The sequence below is a fragment of the Pantherophis guttatus genome, chromosome 8 (assembly GCF_059756535.1).
Source record: "Pantherophis guttatus breed Tessera chromosome 8, ASM5975653v1, whole genome shotgun sequence".
NCBI lineage: Eukaryota > Metazoa > Chordata > Lepidosauria > Squamata > Colubridae > Pantherophis > Pantherophis guttatus.
The window spans coordinates 24099843-24115579 of NC_142070.1; the positions used below are offsets into that span (position 1 = coordinate 24099843).

The 15737-nt window shown below is 40.1% G+C and overlaps 1 long non-coding RNA gene across 1 annotated transcript in view; it reads left to right on the plus strand.

Moving 5' to 3' along the window:
* Positions 1–15737, plus strand: part of LOC117679934 (uncharacterized) — a 119154-nt gene that overhangs the window by 26008 nt on the left and 77409 nt on the right. The window contains exon 2 of the long non-coding RNA XR_004595488.3: positions 11250–11360. This is a non-coding gene — a long non-coding RNA (uncharacterized LOC117679934). The remainder of the gene's footprint in view (positions 1–11249; positions 11361–15737) is intronic.

The window sequence follows — 15737 nt, forward strand, 5'->3', positions numbered from 1 at the left end:
TTCCCCCATTTTTGTTGACTGTATTATGAAGCGATAGAATCCTTTTTCATGGTAGCAGCAGATGATACAGGATGGCTGGTCTGTCATATGGCTGCCATTTTTATAGGTGGTCATTTTCTTCCCCGATTCTGAATTTTAAATAAAATCTAAAGAGAGAGTGTCAGCCCTTCAAAGCAGACCAAACTAGGAAACCAAAGTTATGAATGCTAATATTTTTATTATAAGGTTACAGAAACAGAATGAATGGTTACAGCACTGAATGCTTAAACAAAAAAAAACACACACAAAAAAACACAATTTCAATAAGAGGAAACACTAATCCGGAGATTAGGGGAGAAATCCTAACAGTTCGGACTGGTTCAGGCGAACCGCTAGGGATTATGGGCATCAGTTCACTGAACCGGTAGTAATTACCCCTCCTTGGCCCCACCCACGCCCGGCCGGTCGCCGCTCACTTCTTCCAACTGCTCAATATTCCACAGAATTCAATGTTAAATGCAGCAGAGAGAATGCTAACTTTTCTCCCTCCATTCACAGTGGAGCTGCTGCAGCCTGTCCCTTTTAAGGTAGCCCCCAGGAGGGAGGGGGACCGGGGGAGGAGCAGCTGGAATAGAGCCATTTTTGTAAAGGGCAGGAAAATGGGGAAGGGGATTTTCCTGCCTGTCATCCATTCCTCAATCTCAGCACAGACTGAGGGAAGGATGGTAGGCAGGAATATTCCCCTCCCCATTTTCCTGCCATTCGCAACAAGGAGTGGCTGGGAGGGGAAGGGCCAGTGAGGAGCCCCTCGATATGAGTGATGTCGAGTTGGCCATGCCCACCCAGTCACATGACCTCCCCCCAACAAGCCATGCCCACAGAACCGGTAGGGGAAATTTCACCCCTGCTAATACAGCATATGCCCAGTTACTATCTGTGCTACTTACTCCTATACCAGGAGTGTCAAACTCAAGGCCTGCGGGCCAGATCCAGCCCATGGAGTGCTTAGATCTGGCCCGTGGGGCTGCCCTGGAAACAGTGAAGGATCAGCCTGTGGAGCCTCTGCCAGTGAAAATGGAGCTCAGGAGGACTGCAGCCTTCCTGAGCTCTGTTTTCACTGGCAGAGGGTTACAGGAGGCCGTTGCAGCCGAAAATGGATCTAGTGAGCCTGTTTTCACTGGCAGAGTGCTTGGGCCACTATAGGCGCCTCGACACAAGTGATGTTGAGCTGGCCATGGCCAGCCTGGCCGCGTCTACCCTGGCCCCTCGAGGTCAAACCACAACCCTGATGCGGCCCTCAATGAAATTGAGTTTGACACTCCTGTCCTATAGTCTTAAATAGCATCTTTTCAAGTCCCAGCAGAGATATTTGTTGGAATTAGTTGTTCATAGGGGTTACATTGCAAAATAATTGCTGATGACCAGTCTGCTCCTTAGAAGTGGGCTTAAAGCATACACCTTATTGCAAGTATTTTAGAGTTTTATTTACATTGTTAATTTTCATAGTTTCATAGTTCTATTAGTGGATTTAATATTTTTGTTTGTTTGCTTCCTGTATGTTTGTACAGTTGCCTTGACTCTGGATTGTATAGCTTATAAACATTCTTAACAAACAAATAAATTTAAGTATGTGGCAGATTTCCAAAGGCATCAGATGTGAATGCAGACTTCAGCTGTATTAGCTATTACAGATTCTGTTGTAATGAGACTTATTTCTGGGTAAGTCACTTACATGTATTGCAAAGTATGTGTTGTTTACCAACATGTTTGTTTCCTGGTTATAATTCTTGCACCATCTCCTTAGAGTAGGCCAGTTTTTATCTTTGGGGTGCTAACTCAAAGTGCCCTTTTTTTCAAACCTTTGGCCCAATATTTAAAATGTATTTCATTCGAGCAAACTAAACATTTCAAAACATTGTATAATATAGTGATGCCTCAAGCCTAAATTCTTATTCCAGGATTGTGGACATTTTCTTATCTAAGTAAGAAATAGAGATTTCATGTTGTGGAATGTATTTTTTACCTGACCCTTTACTTTATTGGGCATAGCCCAAACAGTTTCTTAACTTCAATTTTATAATTTAGAATGGTTGTTATTGTTATTGGTAAAGAAACAGGAATGAGAGAATCTGGCTGATCTACTACCTATCTTCCAGAAAGCTTTCCATCATCCAAATCAGAAAAATATCATCATATTGATGCATAGCACAGAATAACGAGAGTTGGAAGGGACCTTGGAGGACTTCTAGTCCAACCTTCTATACCATTTCAGACAAATGGTTGTCCAGTCTCTTCTTTAAAATGTCCAGTGTTGGAGCACCCATAACTTCTGGAGGCAAGTCATTCCATTGATTAATTGTTCTGTCAGGAAATTTCTCCTTAGTTCTAGGTTGCTTCTCTCCTTGATTAGTTTTTATCCATTGCTTCTTGTCCTCCCATCAGATGCTTTGGAGAATAGGTTCATCTCCACTTCTTTGTGATAGCCCCTTAGATATCGGAACACTGCTATCATGTCACCCTAGTCCTTCTTTTCATTAAACTAGTCATATCCAATTCCTGCAAAAATTAACTGCATAACTGTCAAGCACTGGGGAAATCAGAAGATTCAGGCAGTTCAAATAAGTGTAAAGATTTATTGCAAGCTTAAGCCCTCTACAAAATCTGAGCTACTAAATGTCAAGGGAAATGACCGGGAATTAAGAGGCATTCAAGGTGGGCTGGACTTAGATCTCTGGCAGGCATGCAGGGATTTGTGACTTATGATGCATTTGACCCCTCCCTCAGGTTCAGCCTGGTCATCTCCTACGAGAACTGCAGAAAGTTATGCTGCTTTTTCCCTTTCTAAAGTCAAAAGAAAAAAATCAGTATGTCTATTTATTGAAGAGGTGAAAGGCTTCTGTGCCCCTCAGTAGCAATGGCAATTAAATATGTTTTATGCAAATTTCTGCACTGCTTTATTATTTTAATGAACAAATAGAAATATCATGCTATATACTGGTCCTGAATTTTTATTATTTACTTCTTTTTCTTCACTGAGCAGAACTACAGATGTTCTAGAGAATATAGCATAACCAGACAGCAATATAGGTTTCTTGCCAGGTGTGGCTGTTTCTTATGATAGGAAATAGTCATTAAAACAATACTTCAAACAGTTTCAATTAAAAACATTGAAAATAACTTTTACTGTGGGAAAGTAGCCACAGTTTTAAAATTATTCTCAGACATGAACTCGACATTCAAAGGAAACATTTTGTCCATGATTGATGCAATAATCATTTAAGATTGTATGAGTTCAGGAGCTTTGGTTACAAGCCATAATGATATAATGTGTGTCTGATGTCAACTCTCAGCACACATGACATCACTTCAGTAGTGGGTTTCAATTTAGTTCTGTGCATGCGCCGTCCAGGCAGGTGGGCGGAACCTCCCACCGCCGCCGCTACCTGTTCACCCAATCTGGGGCGAACTGGTAGCAACCCACCACTGCATCATTTGCCCCCATTATCTCACTGTGGGTGCCCAAGATAAGGCCAAAGGCTTATTTTGATTCAGCCTTTTAAATGGAGTTTAATACAATTTGTTGCTTTTAGCTTATTTACAAACATTGTAGTTTGTAAATAATAATTTATGACTTATAATGTGTCGCCTGAATCCGCTCTGTTGCAACTTATACATTTAACAACGGTTAAACAAGCTGGTGCTTGGCGTATCTGACCCCAATGACTAATAATCCTGCCAGTTCACAAAAAATATTAGTGTGTGTAAATTCAGATTCCTTTCTTTAAACAGATCCTTTCAACAAAGGACATATTTAGGCATACCTAGATCAGAACCTTCGTGAATCCATATTATAGGCTGCTTTTTCCATGGCTGAAGACTTATGCCCAACTAGTAGTATTTCAGATAAAGTTGTCTTATAAAATAATTAATTGGGCAGTTTAACATCTTTCTTTGATATGTACTTTCACTTTCCTAGAAAATATCTGTTGAATTATCTACTTGGTTTTTTTTTAGACAAAAGACAGATCTTGCTGTCCCCAGGCTACTCAGCCTTCCATCTTTCCGAGGTTGGTAAAATGAGGACCAAAATTGTTGGGGGCAATATGCTGACTTTGTAAACCGCTTAGGGCTGTAAAGCACTGTGAAGCAGTATATAAGTCTAAGTGCTATTGCTACTGCTGTGGAACCCCAGAGAACTTCAGTGGCTGAAGTTCTTAATAGGTTTGAATAACTAATAAGTTTTAATTACCAAAAAATATACTAAGAATACACAGTGAGAATTGGTTTACCTTTGTCATTTTGCTTGGATTGAGAAGTTGTTTTACAAAAGTTCCAGACTGTTAGGTGCATATGCATACCCAATTATTAAAGAAAAAAACCCCAAAAACTTTGGAAAGTGGTTTGCCACTGTCTAGTAATACAACTCTTAAATAATATTTTGTTTCTGATGGTTAGTCATTAAATGTAAATCACAGGGCAGGTGGTAATGTAAAAGGTATAGGTAAAGGTTCCCCTTGCACATATGTGCTAGTCGTTCCTGACTCTAGGGGGCGGTGCTCATCTCCATTTCAAAGCCAAAGAGCCAGCGCTGTCCAAAGACGTCTCCATGGTCATGTGGCCGGCATGACTAAATGCCAAAAGTTCACGGAATGCTGTTACCTTCCCACCAAAGATGGTCCCTATTTTTCTACTTGCATTTTTTACATGCTTTCGAACTGCTAGGTTGGCAGAAGCTGGGACAAGTAACGTAAGTAAGGTAGTGCACTATCTTAGAAATATATAATTATTGTAATCTGCCTTGGTGTTCATAAAAGCAGACATTAGAGTTACAAGATTAATAAAAATAAAGTGTCACAGAGTATGTGCTTATGTTTATGACAGCTTTGTAGGGTTGGAGGTACAGATACGTCTCCAAGTTGCCCTGCCTGTTGTATTCAATATATATCAAGTAAAATTAGTTTCATGATAAGAGGGAGAAGGACTGAGAAAATAAAGTTTGTATAATTTATATCCAGTGAGATCTATAATAGAGATATCTTAGCTCAATGCTTACTTTTCAGAGGCTAATAATGTCTTTAAGCTAGAACCTGTGCTCTTTTAAGATTTTGGTACCGTGTTTCCCCGAAAATAAGACCCTGTCTTATATTTTTTTGAACCCTGAAATAAGCACTTGGCCTTATTGCCATGCATTCAAAAGTTCAATTGGGCTTAATATCAGGGGATGTCTTATTTTGGGGGAAACAGGGTACAACATAGTATAAAACAACAGTGAATATATTGTGGCTGTAAGTTTTTGGTATGATCCCATAAAATTTCCACTTTGTATCTTAGAGCTTGACAAAACATAAATGTATCCCTCTATTTTTAGGATTGGCCACATCTGTTTGAAACAGCTACCAGCAGTTTGGAAAAATCAGGATGAAAATTTGCACTACTTGTTTATACAGGAGAATTATTAGAATATATTCCAAACAGGGGGTTTATATACTACTGCTTCACTTCTTTAAGATCTGAAAGGACAAAGGGGATGGGGATTTTCTTTGAAATATTAGAACCAGTATTTTGTCCAAATAAAATGCTTTCAATTGCTTATAGGACTGCATGCTGGGTGTAGCTATAAAAACCTACAGTAGATTACCCCTGATTCTTAAATTTAGAATGTAAAATAATATTGTTAGAAGTTCTAAACATGGAGATAATTCTAATTAAATATACAAAACAATGCCAAAATGGTCCATATAGCTTTGGGATGTGACAGAATTTTTGTAGACTACACTGCAGTATACCTTCTTTTCAATAATACCCTCTAAATTCTTTGTCATTAAGAATGGCTTCACATATTTTATTAATCCATGGTCTGTTTAATTGTGGTTTATTCTACCTATTTGGGTTCATTTAGCAAACTAACTCATATACCATGGTTTAGAAACTAGAGTCACTGGATATTTTTTCAATAGTTGGTTTTAAATTAAAACAACAACAACAACAATAACAAATGACAGTGCAGTATTATTCAACATTGGTCACTAAAAGAAGTGGACTTCAACTTTCAGAATTCTGGTTGGGAAATTCTGGGAATCGAAGTCCAACTCTCTTAAAGTGGGCAAGGTTGAGTAACACTGGCAGTGTATTGAATGAGTCCAGCCAATGTCTGGTAATATTTTGCGTGTGTGTGTGTGTGTGTGTGTGTGTGTGTGTGTGTGTGTTATACCTCATACAGTATTTCAATTTGGAGAGAACAGAACATGAACATCAGTCTGGATCTGAAAATACAGCTGCAAGTCTGCATCCAGACATAATATCTCCATTCAAAAAGTAGGTAATGGGGATGAAATTGCTTGCTGGGTTCTAGATATCACCCAGTATAAGATGCCAATTCCAGTAATGAGAATATATGTGGTCCAGGGTTGAAATGTTGGTTTCTTGGTGTTCTCTGAGGTTGGTTGTTTTCCTGCAGATATTTGCAGAAAACAGTTCATGGATGATGTCATCTAATCTGGTAATGATGCCTGGAAGTGGGGGGGGGGGTGTGAGCGGGGAAAACCAGAGCTGAAAGAACACCAAGTACCGAACAGGATAAGCAGTGATGGACTAGTGATTTGTGAGTGGTCAATACAAGTTAGTGGCTATGTTTACCCTAAGCTATAATGTGGTAAATTTGGCTTGCTCAGTCTAGAACCGTGATGGTGAACCTATGGCACACATGCTAGACGTGGCACACAGCGCCCTCTCTGTGGGCACGCGAGCCGTCACCCCAGTTCAGCTCTGCCATTTATGCGCACACACCTCCTGCTGGCCAGTTGGTCTTCGGGTCTCTGCAGCACATGCATGGGGTGTGGGGCATGTGTGGGGGGGCCGCAACACGTGCACAGGTGTGGCATGTGCGGGGGCTGTATGCACATGTACGGGGGCAGGGTGTGTGCAGGGGGCTGTGCATGTATCTGTGGGGGGGCAGGGCGTGGGCGGCCCATATGTGGGGGGTGGGGTGCTTATGGGGGCCACACGCAAGTGCGCATGGGCCAGGGCATATGCACGGGGGCCATGCATGCATTGCATTTTGGGGGTTTGGACACACGCACGCTTTGGGCACTCGGTCCAGAAAAGGTTAGCCATCACTGGTCTAGAACGATGTGTGTAGTGGCCACTATGCTTTGTAAATCACAGCTTACATCTTAAAATCTGGATAACAACTTGTGCCCTTTAAGCCTTCTTTGCAGTCCCAGAAGCCCTGGGAGAAGGTGGACTTGAAAATGTTTGAGTTAAAGAATTAAAGAGGAAAATAGGTGCTTTAAACCTTGCCTGATTTTTTTTTAAAAAAATGGTTTTTCTGTAACATATAATCCTAATCAGCATTACGCAACAAAATCCTACTTAAACTGCATTGTATTCTACATCACACTAAAGAACTCTGGAACGAACGAACTCTAACTCTAACGAACTCGTCCAAAATACAGACACACAAGTATGTCCCAAAGGTGCTTTTTCAAGAGGCAACTGGACTTTCTGGCTTTTTCTTTGAAAACAATTTGTTTCTCATCCAAGAAGCTTCTTCAGCGCTGACACAGTTCGATGACACAGTTTGAAAGAAATTCTCTTACCTTTTAAAATGACCAATACTTTGCATTCATGGTGGCTCAGCCTAGTTTAACTAACAATAAAGTTTCATATACCACAAACATCTGAAGACTTTGAATGAAAGATACTTAGCTCATAAATGAAGGGTAACATCATGCAAATCAATTTAGAACGACAAAAAGTGAGCTTAATATAGAAGTTAATTGGGAACAGTGTTATAAACAATTCGCCATACTATAAATTTGAAGGATAGATGTTCATTTAAAATAAGCTGGAATATGCTTCTAAAAACATGTAATTTCAGGAGAGAATAGCCTGTTAAAATTAATATAATTGATTAACAATTAAAAATTAAAACACAAGTAGAATGGGGTTGGAGGTGAAATATTGAGTTTCCTTTGATAGGTAGAGTAATTACGAAGTGTGCTTTTGAAGTTCAAGAAGACAGCCTTAGGACACAATATTTTTTAAAAGTAAAAATTGGCTTGCACTCTGTTAGAATGATTTATTTTGCACTAAGAAATGGGTGTGAGACATGATGTGATTTAAAATTTCATCTCTTGTTGAAACTGCTTGAGGGTGACATGTTTTTCCTCCCTTCATCTCTCTCTCTCTCTCCCTCTCTTTCTCTCTCTCGTTTGGGAATGGAGGTTATGGAAGGTTTTCTGTCACTAAAATCTACTGTGTAAAAAGCCAAGTTGCTAGTTTCTCTTTAGAATGAATTTTGAAAAATAGAATGTAAACTTTCTTCTGATACAAGGCAGTTAAACCTTTTCCCTCCCAGAAACTCAAATACCATGATTAAATTTGATTAAAGTGACTAATAATTTAATCATAATAACTTGTGGTCTAGTAGAATGGCATTTCATATAAACACTACAGCATTTCTCTATGTGGTGTTTCTATACAGGTAGACCTCAACTTACAGTCAGTGGTAGCAACCATTCAAAATTATGATCAACTCCCCAGAAGGTACTTATGACCTGGTTCCCAAATTCTGATGGTTCCTCCTCCAGGTCACATGACTGCATTTTGGGTGCTTACCAACCAGGCTGCATTTACAGCCACCTGCACCATCCCAAGCTCGCAGGACTGTGATCTAAGGCCAGTATTTATTTCTAGTTTTCAGCAAAAATGTCCCATAGCAAATAATGGGTTTGCTTAATGACTGTTGTGTTTGCTTAATGGCTACTGTATTTGCTTAATGAGGTTGTAAAATTGGGTCAGTCATCTGATGGTCTGCTTTACAACTATCATGACTTATGACTATAATGGGCAGGCTCCAATTACAGTCATAAATCAAGGACTACCTGTACTGATGAGAGCTTCAGTCCTGCTACATCTGGAGTACACCAGGTTGTAGAATGCTGATGTGCAAGGTATCAATGATGGATATTTTGGGATTTTTGCTGAATATAAACAAGTGCATTTGACATATGCAATTGATACATTCAATCTGGAATGGTCACTTTTGTCATCTAAGTAGACCTACCATACAGTTGCAATAGCATGTCATTTTTCTCTTAGTCGTCTCTATCACTTACTAGCTGCTTAATGCTTAGTGGTTGCATTAGAGAGTGAGTTTTCAATTCAGATCTAGGATTTTCTAGACAAGGACTATGAAAATATCCAAGCCAACATGAACCCCAAGCACACCAACCAGGATTAATGCTATTTTTGGTTGAATCAAGGTTCAGTTTGTCCACATCTTCCAATTCTGAATTTATTGATGTGTTGGAGCTTTGAGAAGGAAAGATGGTATATTGTTGAAAAGCAACTCCCTCGTGGTATTTATATATTCACTGAAGGCTGTTTTATTCCTCCAAGACCCTAACTGAAATGCTAATAGAATTGCTCAATCTTGAGGGATTTGGTTTACTATTTTTGTTATTTATATATTTCTCCATTTTAATTTGATTGTTTTGATTGGGCAGGTTATAAATACAGTAAATAAATAAATGACCTCTTCTCATAGATGAGGGAGACCCCCTTTCTGTCAAGAGCTATTGTTCACAATTAGTTTTACTGTCTTTGTAAAATAGGCTTCATTTTCTCTGCTTATATTTTCTTGCTTCTATAACTGGTCTATATCAAACTCTTATTGAATCTACTTGCTTGTGAGTTCAAGAAAGCCATTTTTCTCTGTCTGTCTGTCTGTCTGTCTGTCTGTCTGTCTTCCCTCACAAGCACACACAGAAACTCTGTGCTCTGACCTGCAACTTTGATTGCAGCTGTTGGAAAAGGAGTTGCTTGTGAAACTACAGTGTCATGTCATTATTACAACTTTCAGTGGCTATTTATATGCAGAACAAAGAAATTTTGATGTCCAGGATCAATGATGTTCTTTCTCATACCAACAAAAAGATCTCTCCCTCCCTCCCTCCCTCCCTCCCTCCCTCCTTCAGTCTGCTGCCTCTCTTTTACAAAATAGCAGAGGTGACTTCAAAATACTATAAAACAGGACTGTCAAAATCCTTGCCCATGGGCTGGATGCGTCATGTGATAGCGCCATGACAACATGAGTTTGACACCCCTGCTGTAAAAGGTCTGGGGAGAAGAAATGTGGATTGTGGAAGTGCTGTTTATTTGTGAGATTCTATTCCTCCCTTCCAGCTGAGAAATAGCCTTTATATGATATGATTCATGAAAGTGAGGCAGTGGTGGGATTCAGCCAGTTCGGGCCAGTTCGGTGAACCGATAGTTAAATTGCTGTCTGCCTCCACCCCTCCCCTCCCCGTCCCTTCCAGGAGTCCCCCTGTGGCCCATTTTCGCTCCCAGGAGGCTGCAGAGAGATCTTCTAGGCCCAAAACAGGGGTTGGGGGTGTGGCGCAGCCCACCCATGGCTTGTTTTCGCTCCCAGGAGGCTGCAGGAAGGCCTACTAGGCCAAAATGGAGCACAGGGGGCGACCTGTTCCCCCCCCCCCGCAGCCCATTTTTTGTTCCCAGGGGGTTTCAGGAGGCCGAGTGCTGATTGCCACACCCCCTGAGCACACCCACCATGGTCACGCCCACCCAGCCAGTCATTAGGGCAGAGAACCGGTTGTTAAATTATTTGAATCCCACCACTGAAGTGAGGGTCATATAGAGATGCCAATTGTAAAATTCATTGATCCAATACCACCTGAGAATCCATGTTAATTGAAACATTAGCTAACATAATCACATAAAAGTCTGCTACTCCTGTTCATGAGAAGCAACTTTAAAACATGGCTGGAATTGAATGTTATGGATAAGATAGAAAAATAGGCATAGAATAAGGTAACCATCTGGCATCTAACATATAAAGTTTGAAGCAAAAATAACTAACGTTACTAGTTGTAGGATACAGGATCACTATGAAGAGGTGTATCTACCTAGTTCAAGACAGCTTTATATTTATTCACATGTGCATATAAACTGGTTTAGGGTGAACCTTCTTTTCGTTTTCTGCCCATTCTGTTTGTATCCAGTCTTCCAGTTGTTTTTAAAACCCTTCCAAATTGAATCATCCATTGTGTTAAAATCTATCATTAATTATTTTAGCTTCATAGCGAACGCTCAGACTGCCTATATTGGCAGCAGCTCCAAAATGTAAATTCTGGATCTACTTCTGTGTGGTGTAGAGAAAAATATGTGTTTGTGTGTGCATGTGGGAGGCATTTTTAAGGGCAAAGGTTCTTAAAAAACACAGACTCTGCTTTCTTATTTCTTTTCAGATTGACCTCTTTACATCATTTTTCCGTTAGCTGAGCTGAAGGCTGCATCGACTATGCCTGGCTAGCAGTCTTTAACATGTGGGCCTGTATCCTAATCAATATGAACCTAAGGTATTATAATATAAGTGTGGCTTGATGTTAAAAACATATTTTACCTTTTTTCCATAAGGCAAAATTTCTGGAAGCTTGCCTAGCCTGTCTATTGATTTATGGTACTTGAAATGTTTTTCAAAAGAGTGTCACCAATGCGCGTAATGTCTCCGGATGCTAAATTTTGTATTTGCATCTCTGAATAAAAACACAGCCAGCGAGATAGAGCTCCCTGTTGGCAACACATCAGAGGAGAGAACAGAGCGTGACTTATTCCAGCAAAGGTCTGGTATACATTATACCCCATTAAATTGGCTCCAGAGAGGCCTATTTTGGATGATAAAACAGAGAGTTTCTGTGATATGGAAAATCCTATCCAATTTTGCCCATCTTTTTCATTTTGTTAAAAGAGGAAAAGAACTTATAATAAATATGGAAGGCAGATTCACAAACTTGGTGAGACATCATTGTGGATTAGACAGCATCCACAATGCATTTGGAAGTACACTTGATAGAATGTTCATATTGTTTTTTCAAGTAAAGTCTTGCAACAATATTAATTTGTGGGTAGGTTTCTAATATCCTCGAATTAATACTCATATTTATTATTTATTTAATTTATATCCTACCTTTTAATATTTTTTATAAAGAACTCCAGGCGGTGAACATATCTAACACTCTTTCCTCCTCCTGTTTGACCCACAATCCCCCAACTGGCCAAGGTCATCCAGCTGACACCTGGAATAATTCATGGGAAATCTTTCTGGCATTGCCCTAAAGCAGGTTTTCTTTGGAGGTACGGCAAGCCCCTGCAGCTTAAAATTCTACCAATCCCAAAATTTTGCATGCACTTTTTCAGTTGCTGGGGATTACACAAGAATTTAGCAGACCAAGCAAGAGACATTATCAGTGATTATCAGTGATTATCATTAGAAAGAAATATTCTAGAAATCTGGTACAATAAAATGTGACCAAAAGGTCAGATTGATTGATTTATATTGATGTGGGTATTATCTCTCTTGTTCTCACTGACTTAACTTTCCTGACTAGTTGATAGAGCCACACTAGTTTGGTGCTGTCCCTAGAAAGTGTGAAGGAGATTCACACTACAAGAGCCAAATTCCACAATTGTCATAAATATGAGCTAGTTGCTGAGTGTTCGAATTTTGAACACGTTTCCATGGAGATGCTGCAATAGTCCTAAGTGTGGCTTGGTGGGTGTGGCAGAGGAAGGATACTGCAAAATCCCCATTCCCTCCCCACTCCAGGGGAAGGATACTGCAAAATCCCCATCTCCTCCCCACTCCTGGGGGAAGGATATTGCAAAATCTCCATTCCCACCCCACTCTGGGGCCAGCCAGAGGTGGCATTTGCCGATTCTCAGAACTACTCAAAATTTCTGCTACCGGTTCTCCGAACTACTCAAAATTTCCGCTACCGGTTCTCCAGAACCTGTCAGAACCTGCTGGATTTCACCCCTGGATGAGTCAGGATAACCACATATCAAGGGTTCAGCCAGTGTCACAGCTCATTGTACTAATGGAAGCTATTTCTTGCCATTAAACACAAGAAGGGAGCTTTAGCAATCTTTGAGAATACTAGTCATTTGTAATTGCTAGGCTGTGGTCCTGAAGGTAGCTTGGCAATCTTTTTTTTTCTCGCCATAGTCTAAAACACCAAAATAGTAACTAGGGTTAGATGCAGTTTAGTGATTAGGTTGCAAACTGGACAGCCACCTGTTTGAAATGGTATAGCAGGGGTGTCAAACTCAAGGCCCCGGGGCCAGATCTTGCCCACGGGATGCTTAGATCTGGCCCACAGGGCCGCCCTGGAAACAGTGAAAGACCAGCCTGTGGTGCCTCTGCCAGTGAAAATGGAGCTCAGGAGGGCGACCCGTAGCCCTCCCGAACTCCATTTTCACTGGCAAAGAGTTGCAGGAGGCCAGGGCAGGTAAAAATGGAGCTCGGGAGCCCGTTTTTGCTGGCAGAGTTCTTGGGCTGTCACAGGCACTCCCGTCACGAGTGATGTGGAGCTGGCCACGCTCACTCTGGCCATGCCCACCCCAGACCCCCGAGGTCAAATGCAACCCTGATGCGGCCCTCAATGAAATTGAGTTTGACATCCCTGTGGTATAGGGTCTCCTCCTTGAATGGGAGTTGGATTAAAAGACTTCCAAGGTCCCTTCCAGTTCTATTCTGATTGATTGATTAATTGATTGATCTTCCTTGGATATGTTAGCCTCCAAGACAAAATCTCTCCATTTGGGTTAACATAACCAGTCTCTAGGAAAGGTCCAGCTGTTGGATCCTTTGCATGCACGTTCTTAGATGAATTACAATTGGACATTAACATGTAAGACTCAACTGAGATTTTTAAATACATTTTTGGAGTGTTTAATGAAACGCACGTATTTATCTGAGGGTAAGGTCTTCTTGAAACATTATACTGTAAATAATATAAAAAAGGAAGGTCACACTTTCTGAATTCCATTGGCAAAACATAGACCTGTAATTCTGACAGCTATAGACAGATTTTTCAGAATGGTTGAGGTTACAGGCTGTTTAATACTGTAACTGGCTGTGTCCCTCATAGGGAAATTGAAAAAGTTTTCCGAAAGTAAAACTGGCAATGTTTTTTTCCTGACTAATCCTCTTCCTCACTCCTTCCTTCCCAATCATGGTTCTTACTCTTCTCTTACCTTTGTCTCTGGGACCAAGTTGGGGGCAAAAGACATTTTTCAAAATCATAATGAACCTGGAGCGTGGCATTTTGCTTTGCAAATAAAGTCCCATTTAATATTTAATACTTATACATGAACAATTTTTAAAGAGTTGGCAATATTGTAAGCCAGGGGTATCAAACTGGCAGCCCACGGGCCAGATGCACCATGCGCAAGCCACGCCTACCCCAGCTCTGTGAAGGGAAAAAACATTGCGATACATCACATGACAATGTGACACGGCGAGTTTGACACCCGTGTTGTAAACCAACCAACTTCCTTGGAATATGACCTTGAACATCTGATAGAAATTTCACTCACTTTCCTAAGCCATTTGGATCATGCCTTTCCATTGTTCCTCACATCCCAATGTTCGCATTTCCTGGTTGTATTTTGAAAGGTAAACATAATAGGGACCTGTTGAATGAACTTATTCACTAATTCACTAATTTACTCTCTAGATTTAGAGACAGTTGGTCTCCAGGACACAAGCAGTGAGGAAACACTAGTGCTTACATGCTTGTTAATCAGCCTGTTCAGGTAATTCTCAATTTACAACAATTTGTTTAGTGACTGTTCATGGCACTGCAAAAATTGATGCAGCATCACTATGGTCACCTTATCAAAATTCAGACACTTAGCAACTGACTCATATGTATGATGGTTGCAGTGTCTCAGGATCGCTTTTTATGACCGTCTGACAATCAAAGTCAATGGGAAAGCCAGATTCACTCAACAACTCTGCCACTAAATTTAACAACTGAAGTGATTCACTTAACTGGGGCAAGAAAGATCGTAAAATAGGGTAAAATTCACTTAACAAATGTCTCGCTTAGCAACAGAAATTTTAGCCTCAATGGTGGTTGTAAGTCGAGAACAACCTGTATTTCTAAAAATATTTCATCTTACTAAAACCCTGAGCTACAATTTGTTTATTTCTTTGTAGCTGAGGCTTAATATATGTTTCACACCTGAGGATTGCTTAAAAGCATCCCAGAGGGAGAATATGACTACCATAATATCAGAAAATATAGTGTGTGTGCGTGTGCGCATATATATTTGTATATGTATATATATAAAGATACTTTAAAGTAATCCATATAATTTTAATGTAATCCATATATAATTTGAACCTACAGCTCCCAAAATTCCCATCTAGCAAGGCAAGCCAGGGAAGAAGTTAAAGTTATGCTTTGAGAAAGTAGCTTTTTTTCACCCGTACATTCCCTCTTTTTTTTACTTTACAGAAATCAGAGTGCCAGTATTCATGTCTAAGAGAATTTCAACCTTTTCCCCAATTTACCTTCAACTCTAAATTATTGCTTTTTATTTTTACATTTTATCCAGCTACAAATTTATAGTCCTGATGTGGTGTGTTAAGTACATTCTCACTGGGAATAATCTACCTTCCAAAGATCCCCCAAATCCTAAGTAGTTAAAATCTTGTGCCTGTTTTAATGTTGTTATTAAAAACACTCAAAGACAGAGATATATGTAATTAAAAACTGATTACTGTCAGTATCTGTATAACAGGAGCCAAGTGTTTGTGGCTAATACCTGATGTTATCTTAGAAAGGAACAGCCCTAGAGCTGGAATGCATTTAATGCTTATTGGGTTTCCTCCCACACAAAACTGATATTGATCAACTAGAGATAACTATATTACTGTTGCTTATGCT